An 11,411-nucleotide genomic window follows, 5' to 3' on the forward strand; every position below is an offset into this window, starting at 1 on the left:
ATTTACTATTTACTGGAAAGTTAATTAACCTATCTTAAACTCAATTTCTTCACATAGTTTTCTATATTTTTCTTTTATAAATTTATCACTCTTTGGTTATAATTAATGCCTATGTTCCCTATGATATTGTGAATGACCTAAAATTGAAAACAATGTTTTGGGAGCAATTATTTGTATTACTTGGACTGGTACGTAGTCTGTGCTTCCTAAAATATACATATATATAGGTAGAACGATAGAAATAAAAAAGGAAAATAAGGAAAAATTAAAATAATCGGAGATTATAATATATGCTTTATAAAGTGATGAGATGTTCCTACAAAACATATCACATACATTGATGGTATAGTAAGTGTATATGTTTTATTCATGTATAATCAGTCTGCTTCTATTTCTTTAAACAGAAGACTTCATCTGGAAATGTCCAGAATAAATGAGAGCAGAGAGAAGGAATTTAGCTTCCTGAGATTGACCAGCTGTCCTCTGTTGCACTTATCTTCTTTGTTTTATTTCTAGTAATTTGTATTCTCATTTTTGTGGAAAACTTGGACTTAATTCTTCACATCACACCCTCACACTGTCCCCTCCCCAGTCTGCCAATACCACAAATTCTGGTTAACTTTTTATTTGAAAAGTTCACTTCCATAGCCAATCTATCTGAGCACTATGACATGGTCACATTCCTGTTAACTGAAGGTTTTGTCCCTGTTGCCATCTGTGGCAATCACATCCATGTGGTCATCTATTTCCCATGTAATGACAATATTGGGTCCAAAGTGCTCCACATTTGTATGACTGCCATTGTCTATGGCAGTCTGTGGTTGCACATAGACTTGATGAAGATCGTGATTGTTTTCTCCAAGAGCTGACAACATGGAACATCATCGTGTCTTACCACCTTGTGGCTACTCAGACCAATTAAATGGGATTTTATTACACCATAGACTACTTTGGATCTTCAGAATGTTATTAGAAATCTATTGGAGTTCCAAGTTTCCATTTAACCGACAAATTTTGAATCTTTCTACTCTTTTTTTTTCTTTTCAACATTTTTACGGGAATACAAACATTTGGGTTGCATCTATAGCATTTGCACTGCCCAAGGCAGAGCTGCAGGCATGCCGGGGAAAAACTCTTACAGACATCAATCTAGGCAAAGAATTTATGAAGAAGATCCCCAAAACAATCACAGCACCAATCAAAATAAATAAATGGACTCTGATCAAATTAAAACACTTGTGCACAGCCAAAGAAACTATCACTAGAGCAAATAGACAACCTACAAAATAGGAAAAATATTTGCATATTATACGTCTTTCTACTCTTTGTAAGCCAGAAAATTCTCTCTGTTGTTGAATCCTATCTTACAAATATAGCTAGGTAATGGTACCTCCTTGAAGGAATCAATAGCAAAATTAAAATAGTAGCTGCTCTGTATGTCCTCTATGAGATTAATAACATTTATCTCAGATTTTTAATGAGTGTCCAATAAAATTCTATTTGAATAATATTCAATATGTTGAGTTGATAAAAATTAGTTACTTTATTAATTGCATATATTAGAAATACTTGATCACCAAGAAATTCAACAACTATGCATAGTACATCATGGCTCAGGAAAATAAAGAATTGTAGAAATTATCTCAATCATTTGAATTATTTAGATATTAAGTGCATTCATTTTTTCTTGGACTTTTCTAAAAAACAAAACAATACAAAATAATCACAAAAAGTGGGAAAGCTAAAAATAGCCACAGTTTTGTTTTTTCAAATGAATGTATGCTCATTGCAATGACACTGTGTGGCAGAATATGCTCTTGCTGCATTAGTGGCCAAGTGAAATAAATGAGTAATGTGCTCTGTTTTGAATGCAGCCTTTTCTTCCGAGTTATGGAAGGAGTCAGGTAGAACGATGCCCAGTGATAGATACATTATGAGCAGTTGAGTAAGAGAGACGAAAATCACACAGAAAGAGATGCTTACACCATTTCTAATTCCCATGTTAAAAGTCCTAGAGCTGCCTTCAGGGAACTTTTAATTGGCAGAATTGGTTGCTTCCTCATGATTTTTTTTAATGCTTTAGGGAAAAGGAATCACTTTATAAACACAAGCGAAATTTTCCTTACTTGTTATTCTTACAGGCTCATTGGTTTTCCTGCTTGTTTATAGGTAGGGCTGTCTATTTTGTGTTGTTAAGAACTAGGCGAAGTGTAACTATTTCTACTTGGAATCCAAATAGTGATTTGGTAGAAATGAATGCATAGTTAGAAATAGTTAAATGACTGCATAGAAAGAGTAAGATTGGTTGTATGTGTAGTGCCAATGCCCCAAATCTGAGAATTTGTATTTATTCTAAAAATTAAACAAGTGGGAGGAAGAAACTAAAATTTCTTGGGTTAGCTTTATGTACCTCACATATTGTCAGATTTTACATACATTATCACTTTTAATTTTCAAGGAATATCCCTTTAACAACATGTTAAGGTGAGTTTAAATGTAATGTTTAAATTTTAATTTTTATTCTTTCTTGCAATAAAAATCTATTTTTATTCTGTTTTCCACAGAGTTGCAATACTATGTGTGTCTGTGCGTTTGTGCATTGGTGAATATTCTGGGTTTCTAAATAGCATAGAATGGATGGAAAGGAGGTTTAAGGCAATTTTAAAATGTCTCAAGAGGCTGACATCAGGATTATCTAAGCTTTATCATTACACTTTTTAAGTCATACCATAGTCCCTGCGTAAAACTTCTGAATGGTTAATTAAATTCTAACTTATAATGATCACTTTAAGTAGTTTTATTTTATGCAGCAGTCAGGTTTACAGTTATCTTAAGCACTGATCTTGGAGAATTTGTGTCAGTTGGATAATAGGTTCAATTCCTGTGAAAACAAAACAGAACAATAGTTACTAAACAAATTAGACGTTTGTTTCCCATTTATATAAAACTCTGAGCTGGGAGTTCAGTTCAGGTCTGCCAAGATATCAGGAGCTCCAACTTATTCATTTGTTTTTCTGCCTTTTGTAAAGAGTTGCTCTCATGCATGTGATTCAGTTTTCTTTTCCCTTTGAAGGAAATTATGAGAAGAAACTTCACCTCCGTGACTGAGTTCATTCTCCTGGGATTGACCAATCGCCTGGAATTGCAGATTTTCTTCTTCGTGCTGTTTCTGGCAGTTTACATGTTCACGGTGGCCGGGAACCTTGGCATGATTGTCCTCATCCAGGTCAATGCCCAGCTCCACACACCCATGTACTTTTTCCTGAGCCACTTATCCTTTGCAGATCTGTGCTTCTCTTCCAATGTGACCCCAAAGATGCTGGAGATTTTCCTTTCAGAGAAGAAAACCATTTCCTATCCTGCTTGTCTGCTGCAGTGCTACCTTTTCATTGCCTTGGCGCATGTTGAAATGTATATCCTGGCTGTGATGGCCTTTGATCGGTACATGGCCATCTGCAACCCTCTGCTTTATGGCAGCAAAATGTCCAAGAGTGTGTGCACATCCCTCATCACGGTGCCTTATGTGTATGGAGCGCCTGATGGAGACCATGTGGACCTACAACCTAGCCTTCTGTGGCCCCGACAAAATTAACCACTTCTACTGTGCTGACCCACCACTGATTAAGCTGGCTTGTTCTGACACCCACAACAAAGAAACATCCATGTTTGTTGTGGCTGGATGCAACCTCTCATTTTCTCTCTTCATCATTCTTATTTCCTACCTTTATATTTTTTCTGCTATCTTGAGAATCCGTTCCACAGAAGGCAGACGCAAAGCTTTCTCTACCTGTGGCTCCCATCTGACAGCTGTCACTATATTCTATACAACTCTTTTTATCATGTATCTCAGACCCCCCTCAAGCGAATCTGTGGAGCAGGGAAAAATGGTTGCTGTATTTTACACCACAGTAATCCCCATGTTTAATCCCATGATCTACAGTCTGAGGAACAAGGATGTGAAAGAGGCTTTATTCAAAGAACTGTTCAAAAGGAATTTTTTTCTAAATAAAAATCATTACTAATTTTTGTTAAGTGTTTTTATTTTCTACAGCTTACTATTTTTTTTTTTTTTTTTTTTTCAGAGCTCAGTCAATACGAATTTATCCAAATCTGTGTCCTTTTCTTGAAGGGATGGAGAACTTTCCATAGAGTAGTTTCAACAAAAGAAATCTGATTATCTACATCATTTTATGGGGATTTTTAATTCTCCAAGAGAGAGTTTTGCCTGCCCAGATCAACAGTAGGGACGTCTATAGTCAGGAGTTAATGTGTGCAAAAAATTCAATTTATACTTTGGGGGATACAACCAATAACACCAGAACCAGACTTTCTCTTTGGAAAGAGCTAGTATTAGAGTTTTAGACTGCCTCTTAATAGAAATTATTTACTTTAACATACAATAAGCTTTTGAAAAAATCATTTCTGCTCATCTCTAATTACTTTTCCTTCCCTTACCAGAGAAAACCAGCATTCCATTTTAATATATCCAGTGTAAAAATGCAAGCTTCATCCCTTGTACATTTCCTTGTCAGCTCAGCTCTAGTCTTTTCCTGTGTTGCCTCCTTCTCTAGCCTAAAACATACCAATGACTGGTCCACAGTGAAGCACACTTATTTTGTCAGGGCCCATACCTGACTTATTTCTTTCCTCCTTAGAAGAAAATGTCCAATAGGTTCCTAAACTGAATGTTACCTAGAAGTCTGCACAAGGAGATACAACATTAATCAATAACATGTTCAATGTCTGTCTAAAACTACTATATTAACTCATAACATGTAAAATACAGTTTATTTGTTGTTTTTTCTTAAGAGATGAAGTCTTGCTATGTTGCCCAGGCTGGAATATAGTGACTTGATCATAGCTCACTGTAAACTCCAAATCTTGGGCTCAAGTGATCCCACTACCTCAGCCTCCCAAAGTGCTGGGATTACAGGTATTATCCACCATGCCTGGCCTAAATACAGTTTTAATACTAATGTCATCTCACATTTGCAGAGGACCACAGTCTTCTAATCTTGCAGATGTGTGTTTTGTGGGTGTAGAGGCTTACACCTTCCTCAAAGGTAATTTAGAACCTGAGAGATAATCAGCTACATTGAATATGAGAGAACAGTGAATGCTTTCAAGGTGGGAAATTAGAACAGAGATGCCCTCATGAAATTAGGATTGTTGAAGGGCTACAACCTCTACAGAAGTACAGAATCAGTAACAACATCAAAACAAAATGAAGCTAGTTTTCCTTGGCTTTAACTCATGAAAGAATAAAAAGTAACTTATTTAAGAATTCTTGACAATATGTTAATTCTTATGCAAATTTGAATTTACATTTATACTGGTGTCATGGGCTGGCAAATCTCAAGCCAAATAATGAACATAAAGTGACCCAGGTTGGAAGAAGCCTCACGGCACCGGAATAAGCAAACACAAATACAAGTCAGAGGAATGAGCTATCAACCACCCAGACTTCAAAGGATTTCCACAGATAAAGTCATGATTTACACATATTTTTTTAGGAAAATAAGAAATAAAATGCACAGGTGGATAAAATGAATTTCAGATACTGGAATTACTCAATACACACTATAAAATAAATACATTTATACTTCAAATAATAGTGACCAATAAAACCATGACAACAGGAAGTTTAAAATAAATAATTAAAATCTGAGAAGAAACTATCAATATAGAATTGAAGACAAGCAAAACAAATTTCCTGGAATTAGAGAAAATATATGTGTGTATGTATATGTATATGTATGTATATGTGTATATATGCATGCACACATATATACACTGACTCTATAAAGCAATGATAGTATATAATACATAGGTTCCTAAAGAAAGAATTGATTTTGAGTTACTGGTAAATATAACATTATAAAGAAGGAGACGGTGATGATAGTTAAAAATATTGGCTAACTTCAGAGTTTATTAAGCTTAGTGTGAGTGTTACAATATCAAATGTTATTAATGAAAGACTAAACATAGAATGCATATTGCAAAATTTTAGGAGAAAGAGGATTAAAAGATAACACATAGTCTTGACCGGGTGCCACACAATACTCAAAGTTCTTTACAAATATCAATAGTAGAAGAATAACTGAGACACATGATATCATTGCCCTAATTTTATACTTGGGAAAGTCTGAGACAAAGAGCAATTAAACAACTTATCACTGATCACATGGGTAATAAGTACTAGAGCTGAAAATTATAAGGTGATTTAACTCTAATTTATTATACTACCTTACTATATTATTCAATCAATCCATAACAGCACAAGAAGAAAAAAGCACAGAAAAAGTGGGCCTGGAAAAAGATCTTCATAAAAGGAAAACCCAATGTAGCATTATCCAGTATCTCCTTTTTAAAAAATATACCCTGTTCATTGTCGAATCAATATTTATTTGGGATAGAAAGAGAAAGCTCAATACAACAGAAAAAAGTCAAACAATAGAAAACAAAGTAAAGTATTTCAGATATTTGTGCTATCTGGCAAAAACTTTAAAATAATTATGATTAACACATTCTAGAAGTCCCAGAAAAAGATGGACAGGATCAGTGAAAAAGTTGATAAATTTCACCAGAGAATATGAATCTATTAAAATAATCAATAGAATTTCTAAAATTGACAAATTAAACATCAGAAATTATGTTCTTTAGGTAGGTTTAAGAGCTGAAAACAGGATTAATGAACTGGATGACAGGTCATTAGAAAATACACTAAATCAGCGGTCCCCAACTTTTTTGGCACCAGGGACCAGTTTCACGGAAGACAATTTTTCCACAGACATGGTGGGGCTGAGGTGGCTATGGCTTCAAAGTGATTCAAGTGCATTGCATTTACTGTGCAGCCAAACCTCTCTGCTAATGATAATCGATATTTGCAGCTGCTCCCCAGTGCTAGCATCACCGCCTCAGCTCCACCTCAGATCATCAGGCATTAGATTCTCATAAAGAATGTGCAACCTGGATCCCTTACATGCACAGCTTACAGTAGTGTCTGTGCTCCTATGAGAATCTAATGCTACCGATCTAACAGGAGGCGGAGCTTATACAGTGATGAGATGGGGAAGTAGTTGTAAATACAGGTGAAGCTTGGCTTGCTTGCTGCCACTCACCTCCTGCTGTGTGGCAGGTCAGGGACTGCAACAGCTCTAAAGCAGAGAGAGAGAGAAAGAAAATGAATGGAAAATCCTGAAAAAAACATTAGAGAAATGAGGGACACACTAAAAAAGTCTAACATAAATATGACCAGATTTCCTGAAGGAAAAAAGAGAAAGAATGGGCCAAAGCAACATTTGAAGAGAACATGTCAAAAAAATTTTCGAAACTAGTGAAAGACATCCATATACAGAGATTGAAAAAACTCCAGGAACCCTAAACAGGATAAACACAAAAATGACTTGTCTAGTCATATCAGAGAAAAATTGCTTAAATATAAAATGATAGTAAAATCTCAAAGGAAACCAAAAGGGGATAAACACATATGATCAAAAGAGCAATGCTAAGACTATCAGTTGACTTCTTAATAGAAATAACAGAAGCCATAAAACAACATGATAAAGCGCTCAAACAACTGCCAGGATAAAATCCTATACCCTGTGTTTGTGTGTTTGTGTGTGCATGTGTCACAGACTTTCACAACGCTGCATTGGTTCCACGACAGAACTCATATTTGAAAACAACACATTTTTTGGACCCATCTGTGGTTTCACAAAAATTGCTCTAAAAAAATTTGAAAGATAAACACAAGCCAAAATGTGCGTTTGGAAGACTGAGGAGGTACCTTCACAATAAATATAAAACTAGAAGTGTCAGAGTGAAATGTCAGAGATGTCAACTGTCATGCTTAGTACTTAAGGAAATTGGACAATTTATATTTAATAACCTAATATAAATGTTAGCGTACTTACTGTACAGCAATGGAAATGAAGGAAATCTTACTGTACTTGCCGCTTTCAAACTCGTGAATGAAAGTGACCAACACAATGTTTAGCACCAGCATGGTGTTTATCTAAAGAGTAGACATACTAGAACATGTAATATATGATACCTATCACATAAAATTCAAAAACAGACACATTAACTATAGTGTTAAAAGCGGGGATATAGTTAATTTGAGGAGTAGTGATTAGGGAAGGGCACAGAAAGGGCTGGGGCAGAAATGGCAATGTTCTACTTCATGATTTAGAGGCTGGTCAAACAAGTATGTTCACTTTCTAAAAATTCATGAAGCTGTACACTTAATGTTCTGTGCACATTTTCTATGTGTATATTGGACTTCAATATAAAGGTTACTTAAAATTAATAAAAATAGTACTAGTCTTCAGGCAAGCAAAGCTTCATTCCAATATCAAAGCATTCTGTTTATCCATCAGTATGCAAACCAAGTGTATTGGTTTGCTGGGGCTGCTGTAATAAAGTATCATAGACAGGGTGGCTTCCACGTGAAAACTTATGTTCTCACAATTCTAGAGGCTAGAAGTTCAAGATCAAGGTGTGGGCAAGGTTGGTTTTACCCTGAGGTCTCTCTCCTTGGCTTATAGATAACCATCTTTTCCCTGTGTCTTCCCATGGTCTTTCCTCTGTGTCTGTCTGTGTCCTGATCCCCTCTTTTTATAAGGACACAAGTCATATTAGATTAGGGCCCACTCGCATGACCTCAATTTACTTTAATTTCCTCTTTGGATACCCTGTCTTCACATACAGTCACACTTCGAGGTACTTGGGGTTAGAACTTGAACATATAAATTTTGGAGGTGGAGACACAATTCAGCCCATAATACAAAAAGAAAAGGTAAAATGCTAACAGAGTTTTGACACAAAGATGTGACAATGGTGTGGAAGAAACTATATCAAAAAAGTGGATTAAACTGCAGGTAACATGGTAAACCCAAGGCAATGTGAGCATACATGGCAGATGTCAGTGTTATTCTATGGACTTCCCAACATAAGAAGAAAAATATTGAGACTGAACAGGCAGAGAAGCACTAGACTGTGGTTGGCTCCCATGTTAAATCTTCATTGTGCCTGTTGTTACTTCTCCTGGGAAATCATTCGGTGGAAAAAAATTAGCAAAGTAATTGCTTCATCTTGGCGCATTTGTGAAATCCCTCAGGGAAATGGAGCCAACATACAAATATTACAAATTCTTCCTGCATTATTGACCAGAAAAGCCATTGATATTTTTTGTAAGGACAGTTCTTCACCCATAGGTAGATAGGTTTCATTTTTCTGCTTGTGTTCATAATACTGAAAACACTATTTGTTTCCACAATCATGTATATTATCAGAATTAGATTTATGATTGTGATGATTAAATGACTAGGTGAAAGGAAGAATGTCAGTTACCAGAAAAGTGTAGACATTTAGTATTTAAGGAAATTTTACTTACAAAAGTGGGTGAGTAATGAGGATGGAAGATAGGGGGATGAAATATATTGAGTGGCTTGCTCCGTGTAATTCTCAAAATAGCTCTGTGAATTTATTAATTCCATTTAGTGATAGAAAAAAATTTTAGCCTAGAATTATTAAGAAATATGACCCAGATTACTCAGATCAGAAGTACAGATGTCAGAATGTGAATTTAACAGTTACCTCCAAAGCACATATTTTTTGCCAGTACACTTTACTGTCCATAAAGACTTCCCTCATGTATTAAACTTGAGAGAAATGTTATTATCTGTATCTATTACAGGCAGAATGCCATTGAGTTGGCTTAAAGGTCAAATGAGTTAATATTTATAAAACAATTAGATTAGAGTTTGGCATATGAGACACATTATTTGTCTGTTAAATAAATAAGTGAATGATAAAACAGGAACTCAGAGTAAGGAAAGTGCCCAATGAGTAGAACAGCATCTCAGACATATCTAAGTACAGGTCCTATGAAGTGATTTTATGCTAAGACTATTGTAGTTTTATTGAGGTATTAATCTGTTTTTTTGGTCTTGTCCTAAAAATGAAGAATGTCCAATTGTAGGTTACATTTATCAGACACAGAAGTGTGTGCACTTAAAATATGTGAATTTCACTGTATATAAATTTTATCTTAAAAAAGAACAGTAAACAAGGAAACATAGGTTAAAAGTGAAGGGAGCTTAAAATGTAAGAAATAACAGGGGTAAATCACTACTATGGTTGAATAGAGAACCTATTTACTTGATGCTGTATAAATCACAAATTAAACCTTTGTTTCAGGTATTCATAGTCAAAGAACAGCCTTCTATAGGATGTTCTTGTAAATATAAATGGTCTCCATATAGAAAAATAGAAATGTACATTTTAGTTAGTATCAGTTTTGTCAGTTTTTTCCTTGTTGCAAGCAACAGAAGACAGTTCTGGCCATTCTACACAAAAAGGAACATTCTGGAAGGATATTGTGGTCTCCCACGTCAATGTGCAGCTAGAAGACCAGACTTAGAGAACAGATAGCAACCTAGGGAGACCTGGAGCCTTAGCAGATCAAACCACATAGGGCCACTGTTCCTTTGCAGCCTTGGTCTGGTCGTTAAGCCTCGCTGTAATCAATTTAATGAAAAAATATTTTGTCCACCTTGAATGTCTAACTCACTTAAGATAACCAGGGGCGAGCATCTGATCCATGCCTAGTCCTATCTAAACCAAGGATCTGTTCCCTCAGTGGAAACCAGAAGTGGGAGACCAAGAGGAGAGAATTTCCATCAGTCTCAACTCCAGGCAATGGGAAATTTCCTCCAGAAGAATTCTAATAAGGTGTTAATGGCTGCAGAATGTAAAAGCTAGACAACCCTCCAACTGCAAATATGTACACATTTTTTTTTTTAAAAGAAAAAAACATTTCTTTGTGGAGTAGGAAAGCAACACGCTAGCCCAGCTTGATTACTCAGGTTTCTCCAGCAGGAAATTGCATTGGTGAAAACTTCAAAAATAACACAAAGTCATTTGGACAAATATTGCCCTTTGATAGCTTGTACTTATCTGTCTCTAAACCCATTCTTTGTTGCCATTATAATCAGGGTAAAGGAATTGTTCAGTCCTAAAGGTTATATTTTGGGGCAGGCAAACCTGTAAAGCACATTTCTCAAATAAAAGGCAGGAGCAGAGGAAGATAGGAGGAGAAAGTGGTGAAGGAAAAAAAGGAATGAAAGCTGAATTAGAAGGGCATGGAAAGGAAGAGGAGGAAAATAAAACAAGAAAAATAGAGGGCTGAATCATAAAAGGCAGAGAGCTACTTGGAATATCCCTGTGTTCTAACACTTGACTGTTACTGAATTTACCAAGCATGAAAATCAGTAGAAATGGAGTGAGGATAACTGCTGACAAAGGGGGAAAGATTTAGTAACAAGATCATTACTGTAATGATAATATATATTTTTTCATTTTACTCCAATCCAATATAAAGTTCGCTTCTCCCATTGAAGGAAATC

The 11,411-nt window shown here is 35.5% G+C and overlaps 1 pseudogene; it reads left to right on the plus strand.

Annotated features, from left to right (window-relative positions):
- Window positions 1-3,079: 3,079 nt before the first annotated feature.
- Window positions 3,080-4,022, plus strand: LOC105809990 (annotated as a pseudogene).
- The last annotated feature ends 7,389 nt before the right edge of the window (window positions 4,023-11,411 follow it).

This window comes from Propithecus coquereli, unplaced genomic scaffold, assembly GCF_000956105.1.
Source record: "Propithecus coquereli isolate 6110/MARCELLA unplaced genomic scaffold, Pcoq_1.0 Scaffold202, whole genome shotgun sequence".
NCBI lineage: Eukaryota > Metazoa > Chordata > Mammalia > Primates > Indriidae > Propithecus > Propithecus coquereli.